Source organism: Pygocentrus nattereri, chromosome 22 (assembly GCF_015220715.1).
Source record: "Pygocentrus nattereri isolate fPygNat1 chromosome 22, fPygNat1.pri, whole genome shotgun sequence".
Classification (NCBI taxonomy): Eukaryota; Metazoa; Chordata; class Actinopteri; order Characiformes; family Serrasalmidae; genus Pygocentrus; species Pygocentrus nattereri.
Window position 1 is genome coordinate 19,255,809 of NC_051232.1, and position 10,658 is coordinate 19,266,466.

Below are 10,658 nucleotides of genomic sequence, written 5' to 3' on the forward strand. Positions count from 1 at the left end.
GTCTCACCGTTTCTACCGCAGATGACGTCTCACCGTTTCTACCGCAGATGACGTCTCACCGTTTCTACCGCAGATCGCGTCTCACCGTTTCTACCGCAGATCGCGTCTCACCGTTTCTACCGCAGATCGCGTCTCACCGTTTCTACCGCAGATGACGTCTCACCGTTTCTACCGCAGATCGCGTCTCACCGTTTCTACCGCAGATGACGTCTCACCGTTTCTACCGCAGATGACGTCTCACCGTTTCTACCGCAGATGACGTCTCACCGTTTCTACCGCAGATCGTGTCTCACCGTTTCTACCGCAGATGACGTCTCACCGTTTCTACCGCAGATGGCGTCTCACCGTTTCTACCGCAGATCGCGTCTCACCGTTTCTACCGCAGATCGCGTCTCACCGTTTCTACCGCAGATGACGTCTCACCGTTTCTACCGCAGATGGCGTCTCACCGTTTCTACCGCAGATGGCGTCTCACCGTTTCCACCGCAGATGACGTCTCACCGTTTCCACCGCAGATGTCGTCTCACCGTTTCCACCGCAGATGGTGTCTCACCGTTTCCACCGCAGATGGCGTCTCACCGTTTCCATCGCAGATGGCGTCTCACCGTTTCCATCGCAGATGGCATTTCACCGTTTCCACCGCAGATGGTGTCTCACCGTTTCTACCGCAGATGACGTCTCACCGTTTCTGCCGCAGATGACATCTCACCGTTTCTGTACTGTGATGTCAGCTGTAGTTTAGAGACAGTTAACGCTACCTGTTCAGCTCCTGACAGAAAGGAGGGAAAGAAAAGCCCACCAACTCTTGGCCGCCAGCGTCGTGATGTCATCGCTCTCCGTTCACGCATGTGCACTTGAGCAGCCACAGAGCAGACCTGTTGACTGTTTACTGTATTAAATCTCTTTAACCTGCTGATTTTCACTCAGACTCACATCAGCTCTATGGAAATAACACAGTTTAAACCAAAGAGCTCTAATATCTTTAGTCAGTAGAACACAGTTCTGATCATTAAACAACTGGGACCATCAGCACAAAAAGATGAGAACTTTTACACTGAACTGTGACGATTATGATAGAGAATGTACAGGATAGTGTTAAACAGTCTGTATAAGCATGTATATACTTAAAAAATTCATTTTTTTTCATATTCATATTTTTCAAGTTACACACATCTTACACACCTGTTTTACATACATAATAAAGGCAGCTGTAACTCGTTACTTATTCACTTCATTTCCTCTCTGAGTGTTTCAAATTATTGTTATTGCAAAGGAATTAAAATTAACATGCAAATTAATTTAATTACCATGATTTGCAGTTAAAGCATGTAGGCCTAGTACAGGTAACAGGTTTTTACAACAGAATATTTTTTCTTCTCATCCCTTTTATTCTTATTAAGCTGGTACGTTAATCTAAATGAAAGGCGATATCTAAAGCCATATTTGAGCTGCATTCATTTCACCAGAGGTGGTAATGTAATTTTGTGCAGGGGGTATTTCACAAACCTGGAAAACATCAGCCTGTCCAACAGCAACAGAACTGAGGGACATTCCTATTGGACGATCATCATGTTTGGGCTTAAGTTATCTGGCTAACAGAAGTCCTGCTTGGTTTAAGTTCAAGAGACTTCATTTCAGCTGTCATTTCAGCTGTATACAAGCACACAGTGATACAAAACCATATTCCTCCAGGACCAACACAGGAACACAAGTGCAAAAACAGCACAATAAACACAGTGTAGACTATACAGTAAATACAGAACAGGACACAGGCAGTACACGGTACTGAGAGTATGTGGAGCTGTGCGAAGGAGGGGTGACATACAATGACATATTAGCAGACAGCCTAGTATATATGAGCATAGCAGTCACTGAGGTAGAAGCCAGGAACAACAGCAAAGGAACACAGTATTTGGCTGATACAGTAATAAAATGTGCAAAAATGCAAGAAGGCAGTCAAATGAACTGTGTAAGTGAACTACGTTGGTGTGAATTACAATAGTTATATTTAAATACAACGCCACAGACATAATCTGGAATTTCAAGAAGTGTGTGTGTGGGTGCTTGGGTGTGTGTGTGGGTGTGGGTGTGGGTGGGTGTCCTTCAGTTCAGCTAAAGAATCTGATGGCTTGTGGAAAGAAACTGTTGCCCAGTCTGGCTTTGAGGGCCTGAGTACTGCAGTACCTTCTTCCAGAGGGCAGAAGAGAGAACAGGTGGTGTGAGGGGTCGACTATAATGCTGGTTTCTTTTCAGATGCGGTGTGAGGTGTAAATGTTCGTGATGGAGAGAAGAGAGACCCCAATGATCTTTTCCGCTGTCCTCACTATTCGCTAGAGGGTCTTGCAGTCGGAGGCGGTGCAATTCCCAAACCAGGCCGTAATACAGCTGCTCAGGATGCTCTCAACTGTGCCTCTATAGTACGTTGTAAGGATGGCAGGTGGGAGATGATCTTTCCTTCACTTCTTCAGGAAATAGAAACGCTGCTGGGCTTTCTTGGTTATAAAGCTGGTTGATCAGGGTCTAGGAGAGGTTCTGAGTACATTGACCTGGGGGGCTCCAGTGCTCAGTGCTACAATGTTAGAGATGCTGCTCCCAATCCGGACTGACTGAGGCCTCTCAGTGGGAATATGTAGGATCCAGAGGGAAGTGTTCAGGCCCAGCAGACTCAGCTGAGGAATGATGGTGTTGAATGCTGCGCAGAGTTCTTCTCAAAGCCGTGGACAGGCACAGTAACTGGTCAGTGGATGGAGAGGTGGTCTTTCTCGTTGCCACACTGAAGTCATTCATCTAGTCATCAACACAGATGTTTTCCTGTAGCTGCTGAGGGCCCGAAAGCCCTGCCTCATGTTACTGGTGTTCTAGAAGTGTCCATTGAGTCTCTCTGATGGCTCGTGACAGTTCGGCGTTCTCTCTCTTCTTAGGGCTGCTCTGTCACGTCACCTGCTCTAAAGGCTGAGCGGCGGGCCTTCAGCTGCGTGTGCACCTCAGCAGCCCCCCGGCCTCCCTCATCAGGCAACACAGAGGACTCCCGGCTGAGAGCTCGTTTCTCTTAGTGAACTGAGCTCCTGAAGCATCTTCAAGTTAAAAAAGACAAAAAGACACAAAAGAAAGTAATTATTCTGCACAAAACATGTGAAGACTTAAGGGTCCTTAGTTCACAGCTTAACCATCCAAAATAAGCCTACATTTAAACTGCAGCTCTACGTTTAATAATAGTTGTTCAAGAAATGCAGCCACTGTTAGCGACATCTGGTGGATGGTAGTGGTGTTGCGTGTGGCATCACAGTAACAATCAAACCAGAATCTAAATCACTTTATTTCACTTTAGTTTGGACAGTGAACACATGTATGATATATAACACAGTGAACAGACCAGACCAGAACACAGACTATTTAGAAATATTTAACTAAAGCACAAATAAAACAAAAGTAGAATAAATGGAATAAAGATTATGAATGTAGATCATGTAAAGAGATGAATATGTGAATATGTACAAATATGCAGGTCTGAAAAGGAAAAGCTCTTAGCAGAACTGGCTGTGCTGGCTTTGATGGCCCTGAATCTCAGAATTATTCAACCCTCTGAATAGAGTCCACCCATAGTAACACACACATTGGCAAATCAGGTGTCGTCTCAAGCCAAGTCAATCAATGGCTTCATTAGTTGCTTCAGGTCTGTCAAATACCTGGACTGGCTGAGGAGTTTGTTGACTGTGATGTATGATGTTAGAAATATGAGAGAGATTTGTCCAAAAAGAAGAGATCAGTGACTCAAACAAGGGAAAGCATAGAAAACGAGGCACTGAACGTTCCAGAGATGCAGTTGGAAGCCTTGTTCGCAAGTTCAAAGTTAAAGGAAGACTGGCTACACTACCTGGACGTGGCAGAAAGAGGAAGCTTTGACCAGATGCCAGCAGATTCCTGAGACGGCAGGTGGTCAAAAACCCTGGAGTTACTGCAAAAGACCTGCAGAAAGAGCTGGAGGCAGCACTGAGGGTTCAGTTTGCACAGTAAGGCACACGCTATACACTGAAGGTCTCCATGCCAGAAGACATGCACCTCTACTGACCCAAAATCAAAAGAAAAGTCACCCCCAAAACTCTGAAAACCATGTGAATAAGCTGCATAAGGTTTGGGATTCTGTTCTATGGAGTGATGAAACAAAACTGCCACTTTTTTCAACGTTCCAGAGTTGAAGCTGTTCTGTACGGAGGAATGGGCGAAAATTCCTCCAAGCCGGTGTGCAGGACTGATCAACAGTTACCGGAAATGTTTAGTTGCAGTTATTGCTGCACAGGGGGGTCACACCAGATACTGAAAGTAAAGGTTCACAGACTTTTGCCACTCACAAATATGTAATATTGGATAATTTTCCTCAATATACCAAGTATAATAAGTATAATAGTTATGTATAATAACCAAGTATAATACATATATATATATATATATATATATATATATATATATATATACATACAAACATATATATATATATATATGATATTCCTCAGATAGGAAGTCACCTGTTATGCTGCCCTAAGATACTGGATCAAATCAAATCCGTATCAGTAGTCACGTAATGCCAGGGACAGGGTCACTAAGCTGGGCACATGAGTGAATGTATATTATTTATTTAAAAAATTTAGACCACAATTGTATTTCAACAAATATTGTAAATAGTGCATTCAGATATCAGGTAACAGATATAACTTTGTGAGGGAGCTTTTAGAGGCATTAAACACTTCAGACAGCTGGTTCCTATCCTCACCACTATAAACAATTTAGACTGGGCAAATCTCTAAAAAAAATTGCACATTTCACAGCAAACTACTAAATCTTGAACAGTTGTTAATGCATTTAGAAAAATCTGTGAAATTCTCCTTTAAACTTCACAATGAACCTAAATCAGGTTTGGTAGAGCAGGAGGAAGTTGTTAGAAGTCATTAGAAGATGGAAAGCCATCATCTGAATGTCTGTTGTTTTATGTTGCCATCTTGTATCACAACATGACCTTGCAGCCTGTTAAATACGAATCACCATCTGCAAAAAAAATGATAAAATAATCTTTAAATAATACAAGCAGTGGATAATAATTCAATATATAAACATGAATGAACTTGCATAAGATTCAGGAACCCTGAAAGGAAGTCAGATATGAAGCAATTGTAAGGTACAGATAAATAAAAGGGGAAAAAATGGGGCTTAATTGGCCCAAGACAGGGCAGAGCTTAAAAACACTCAGTGGGTTGTTTACGTAGAATAAACCAAGGATTACGTTGAAGCAAGAATTTTGACCTCACAGTTCAGGAGATATAGGCCAAAACATAAAATGTTGCTCTATATTGCCATCATCAGGTCAGTTAAGGTCATTTCACTTGCCTGAGGAGTACCCTTCAAGTTTGTTGTTTGGACAACTTACTGTATCTTTTCTTTAATCAGTTTTATGGCAAAGAAAAAAGAAATAAAAAAGAGTAAGCAGAAATATCATTGGAAAAGCAGTAGGGTTCCGTACACCTATAGTGCTTGGACCCCTAAAAATAACAGAAATAAAATAAAATAAAGAGGCCGTGAAGACTTCATACTTTAAAATATAGCACAACCATAGTTGCCAGGTTTGTAATGCAAATCATTGTAGCTTTTTTGTCTATAATTTTGTGATATCAGAAATTCAATTTAAACACAAAAATATTTAATAACAGTGAATGAACAGTGATTTTTTCCAGATTTTCTGAATAAATAAACCGAGTCAGAACTGTTCACAGCGTTGGTGATAAGAACCAGACACCCACCTGTAAACACTCCCACACAAGTTATTACATGAAATGGTTATGAATTCACTGACTGATGTCTCAGATGCCTGTGTTTTATGATAGTCATGAGACAAGGTTTTGGCATAAATCACATATTTAAAAAGAAAAGAAGGAATATCTCCAACTTCAGAAAATAAATAAAATATGGCAAAAAATTGGGCCCTGTTAACTTTTAGATGTTCATTTAACTGAAGTTTAAGCCATCCGAGTTACTTTATTTACTGTTTTGTATTATATTCTCAACCATTTAGGCCAGATTAATGTTCATGACCAGATTAAAGCTTATATTATTTTTATTGTTGTTCACAACAAATGTTCTAACAGTTTATTGCTAATGACTTATCATGTTATCATGGCATTTATCGGTATCTCTGATAGCAATGATCATTTTGATTCCATGTAAAAGTCCATAAATCACAAATATAAGCATGCAGCTCATCAGCAGTCTTACTTGAACGGAGTTTCAGGGAAGGGAAAAGTGAAACTTCTTCTTTGACTGTCAGTGAACCAGATGGTGTTGTGGTTTGTGGCTTGGGTGGGTGGGAGGCAGTATCCCGGGGTGCATAAATAAAGTCAAAGTTTCAGTTCACACACTACAGTACCCCTTACAGAGTTGCACATTTCTGCTTGACATTGTGCAGATGATGGTTTGTGAGCTCTTATGATCAACTCAGAATCATCCTGCATTAATTGTGTGCATCCATTATCTGTTTCAATACACAAATGACAGACAAAAAAAATCAACAAAAATATAATTAAAGCAACAGCAAAACTTTTTTTATCAGGCGAAACTGGGGACAGTTGTTGTCTTAGCCTGACTAATGTGGTGATTGTTTCTGCTGTACCTTTTGAACTTTCATGACTTTTTTTTCACTTTGGAAACTTTTATCAATGTTTGTCTATTACAAAGAGCAAATGTGTAGAAATCTACTGCTTAGTTACAAAAAGCAAATTTGTGTCAAATATAAGGAGAAAAATATATTATTTTAAGGCCACAAAATAAAATGATATTTACATAAAATAAGGCCGTAAATTAAAATACTGACATCATAGGTTACTATATTGAGGGCACAAACTAACATATTGAGGCCACAAGTTTATACATCTTGAGGACAAATATTACTGTATTGAAATATTGAGGTCACAAATTAATATGTTGACGTCAATTTTCTATGTTGAGGGCACAAACTAATATTTTGAGGCCACAAGTTAACATATTGAAGCAATGACAATGTATTTAGGCCACAAATGTATATTTTGAGGCCATTATTTAGCATATTGAGACCACAACTTACACATTTGGCTTCAATATATTGAGTTCATATACTGAGGCTACAATCTTATAAGTTATTATTTTGAGGCCACAAATGAATATATTGATGTCTCAAGTTACTACACTGAGAGCAAAACCTAGCAAAAAAACATATTGAGGCTGCAAGTTAATATATTAAGGCCATGGGGACACGAGAAACTTGTGGCCTCAATGTATTAATTTGTGGCCTCAGGATAGTTAGTAATAGCCTCAATATATTAATTTGTTGCCATGCCTTATTGAAAATAATCACTATGTCTCTTCAGGGCTTCTGTAGGTAGCTCATCACTGAAAAAGCTCTTTTTCTCAGATGCCAATGACTTTTGCACATTACTATATGTATTGAGATTTGCAACAATAAAGGAATGTTCTCTTGGTTGTCTGTGTTTCTTTTTTAATTATTTGTTTTATTTTTTTAAACGTTCAGTACAAATACAAGTCAGTAGAGTAACAGGCCATACAATGAGTTTCAAAAGAACTGTTGACAATCCTTAAAGATAAAAGAGAGAAAAAAAACTAATAAAAGACTGTATTCCATTATCTTAAAAATAAAAAACATTTGCTTGCAGAAAAGTTTCTAAAGCACAGTCATAATAGTCACTGAATGAATTGAACATATTGGAGAGTCAACCAAAATGACAGCACATCAGCTATATTGTCACTGTATGCTTTATTTTTATTTGAAGCCAAACTTTAGGAGACTTAAATTTTGCACGTTCTACAGTTTCAGATGACGGAGTTGGGCTCTGCATGTAGTTGTTCAGGCTGAGCTGGGAGAACCTTTTTGCACACCAACACACACAGCAGTGTGTCAGAGATCAATCTCAAACTCCTCAGAGAGGAGGTCACTTGAACTGCAGCCCCAAGATACTGAATGCTAAAAAATTCATATGGGTATTCATATAAAACGTTCATGTAACATATTCGTAGGTACAGGGTTACTAAGCTGGGCACATACAGAACAATCGCTGTAACCATGGCAACAGCAAGCACCCACTGCCTTGGCCTTCTTTTTGTCACCGTGTCATGATGTGAAGGAGGGGCTTTAAAGGTGAGAATGAACGTAACTATTAATATTCCAATTGATGGTAGACAGAATGCAAACATATCCAAAATAACAGCACATGCAAAAGCAAAGAGGTAAACAGAGATAGAAAGAGTGACTGAACATGGCAGAGAGAAAAGGTCTGCAGTGTAGACTGGATGTCTCAGATGTAATACGCTCTCTAGCGCCACAAGCTGGTGCAAATAGAGCCCACAGACCTCAGCCATACCAAAGAGAATAAAGGTCCAGTAACAGCCTTTTGACCCGCAGGAGATCTCTAGATTAAACATTATTGCAGGTGGGCTAAATGTGGACTGAAGAAGGACGTTAATGAGGAGGAAGACAATGAAGACTGAGATTCGGCCTCCGCTCTTGCGGCAAACATGCAGAGAGTGGAGAGACCAGATGAGAGCTGGAATTCCCACACACAGGCTGGCAATGATGAAGAATGAGGACACGATCCCAACTGCAGTAGGAGCTTTTTGGGTGGGGTCTTCATAGGAATAATATTTCTCTTCATAGTAATTAAATGTCTCTTCATCATAGGTATAATTCATGGTGATGCCTTTTTAATAAATTGAAGAAACCAATAATTAGTGAGTGATTCACACAGTGAGCATGAATATAAACAGGAAATGATCATTTTATTATGCACTGCAGAATGAATTACAGTGGTTTTGGAAAGAGTGCAGCCTGGATTAGAGGCAGATTTTGCTCATTTATCAAAAATGCATAACTGACCTTTGGAAAATGATGACACACTTCTTCGACAATCACAGTCGTCTCTAACCGCTCCTTCCTCTGTCAGGCAAAACCAACCTGCAGTAAGAACGCTGGCATAAGTAAATGAGTCAGGACTTGTTCAGAATTCAAGCAGGACAGATTCTCTGTAGTGTGAACAGCAAATGATCGCATAAAATCAGACTTTTTCCAATCAGATTCAAGCCACGTTTGTAGATGCTCTCCAGTCAGACTCAAATCAGATTTCTGGACAAGTGACTCAGTTTGACTGGTCAGATTGAGTGTTATTTTACAGTTTAGTTTGTGACTGAAGTCCAAGTCAGTGGTGCATATTCACGTATAGAGTTTAATCATAAAGATTACAAAGTCTTTATCAGACACACAAAAACTTTGAATCTTCATTTCTGTCGTTTTTACTTTTGAGTATATTTTGAAAACAAAATTCCTTGCAGAGAAATATTTTTACATTACCTTCCATTACAAGTAAAGAATGTTTTTCCTTTTCCTGTCAAGTTAACGGAAGTTACTTAAGAGTCTGTTTTTTTTCTGACAGCAACAGAGTATTTTTTACTTGGTATGTCGTAGTTTACGGGACTACTTCATTAAAAGTCTGTCTCTGATTGTCACCGTTACAGCCTGAAGCGTGTTAGCAGATCAAAATAACAGTAAAAAATAACATCAAACATTCAAAGGAAGTCTTAAGAACTTCAGACTAGACAAGTAAAAATGGTGAAGTGGAATCTCATTGATTTTATTTTTTATTTTTTTTCAAAAATGAAACAGTTAAATGTGAAATGCTTAGTTCTAAAGTTCACAGTGGTGGTGAGAGGAACCAGACATCCATCTCTAAAAGCTCCCTCACAGACAGTTATCAATACACTGCCTGATGTCTGAGACCCTGTTTTGTGATAGTTTTGAGAAGGTTTTGGCATAAAGGAAATATTAAAAATAAAAAAAATTAAGCCATCCAGATTTTGTTTGTTTCCTATCAAATAAATTATTTCCTTTTTTTTGTTTTTATGTTCTCAATCTTCTCTTCCTTGACAACATGAACGTATACATCTTTTGTTATTGTTTTCAATGACTGTTCTTACAGTTTAATGCTATCATGGTATTTATCTGTAACTGTGATGGTAGAAATAAAAACATTTCATTCCATGCAAAAAGTCCATAAAATCACCAATATAAGCTTGCATTTCACCAGCAGTCTTACCTGAGTGGCGTCGGAATGGGAACGGAATAGAGCACCTTCTTCTATGACTGTCAGTAAGACGAATGGTTTTGTGGTTTAAGGCGGGGGGGGGGGGGGTTCTCAATAATTGCAGTTCTCAATAATGAAGTCAGGGGGTTTTTAGTTTGCACTGTGGGCTCCGTGTACTTTTTTAGAGGTTAACACAAGAACACAAAGCTTGTGAACTGGCTGTTTGGAAAAATACATCCAGTGTTCAGTGCCATACTCAGCAAGGTGTGATGCACTGTGTGCGTTGTGACACTTTTATCCAGTAACATCATTCAAAATTTCTGTGACAGGAGCCCTTTTGTCAGGTCAGACCACACAGGATCGTCTCCATTGCCCTCGTGCATCAACAAGTCTTGGGGACCCTGTTGATGGTTCATGGGTTGTCCCTCCTCAGACCACTGTGAGTAGGTACTCAACATCTGCAGACTATGAGCACCCCATAAGACGTTTGTTTGACCAAAACCTCATCACCCATTTCACATTAATTTAAAAATACTGATACACAATACC

At 39.7% G+C, this 10,658-nt stretch overlaps 1 long non-coding RNA gene across 1 annotated transcript; it reads right to left on the reverse strand.

Annotated features, from left to right (window-relative positions):
• Positions 1-8,111: 8,111 nt before the first annotated feature.
• On the reverse strand, positions 8,112-10,167 carry LOC119261994. Its single transcript, XR_005129326.1, has 3 exons — positions 10,122-10,167; positions 8,909-8,986; positions 8,112-8,732 (listed from the first exon to the last, which is right to left on the reverse strand). It is a non-coding gene; the product is annotated as an uncharacterized LOC119261994 (long non-coding RNA).
• Positions 10,168-10,658: the final 491 nt, after the last annotated feature.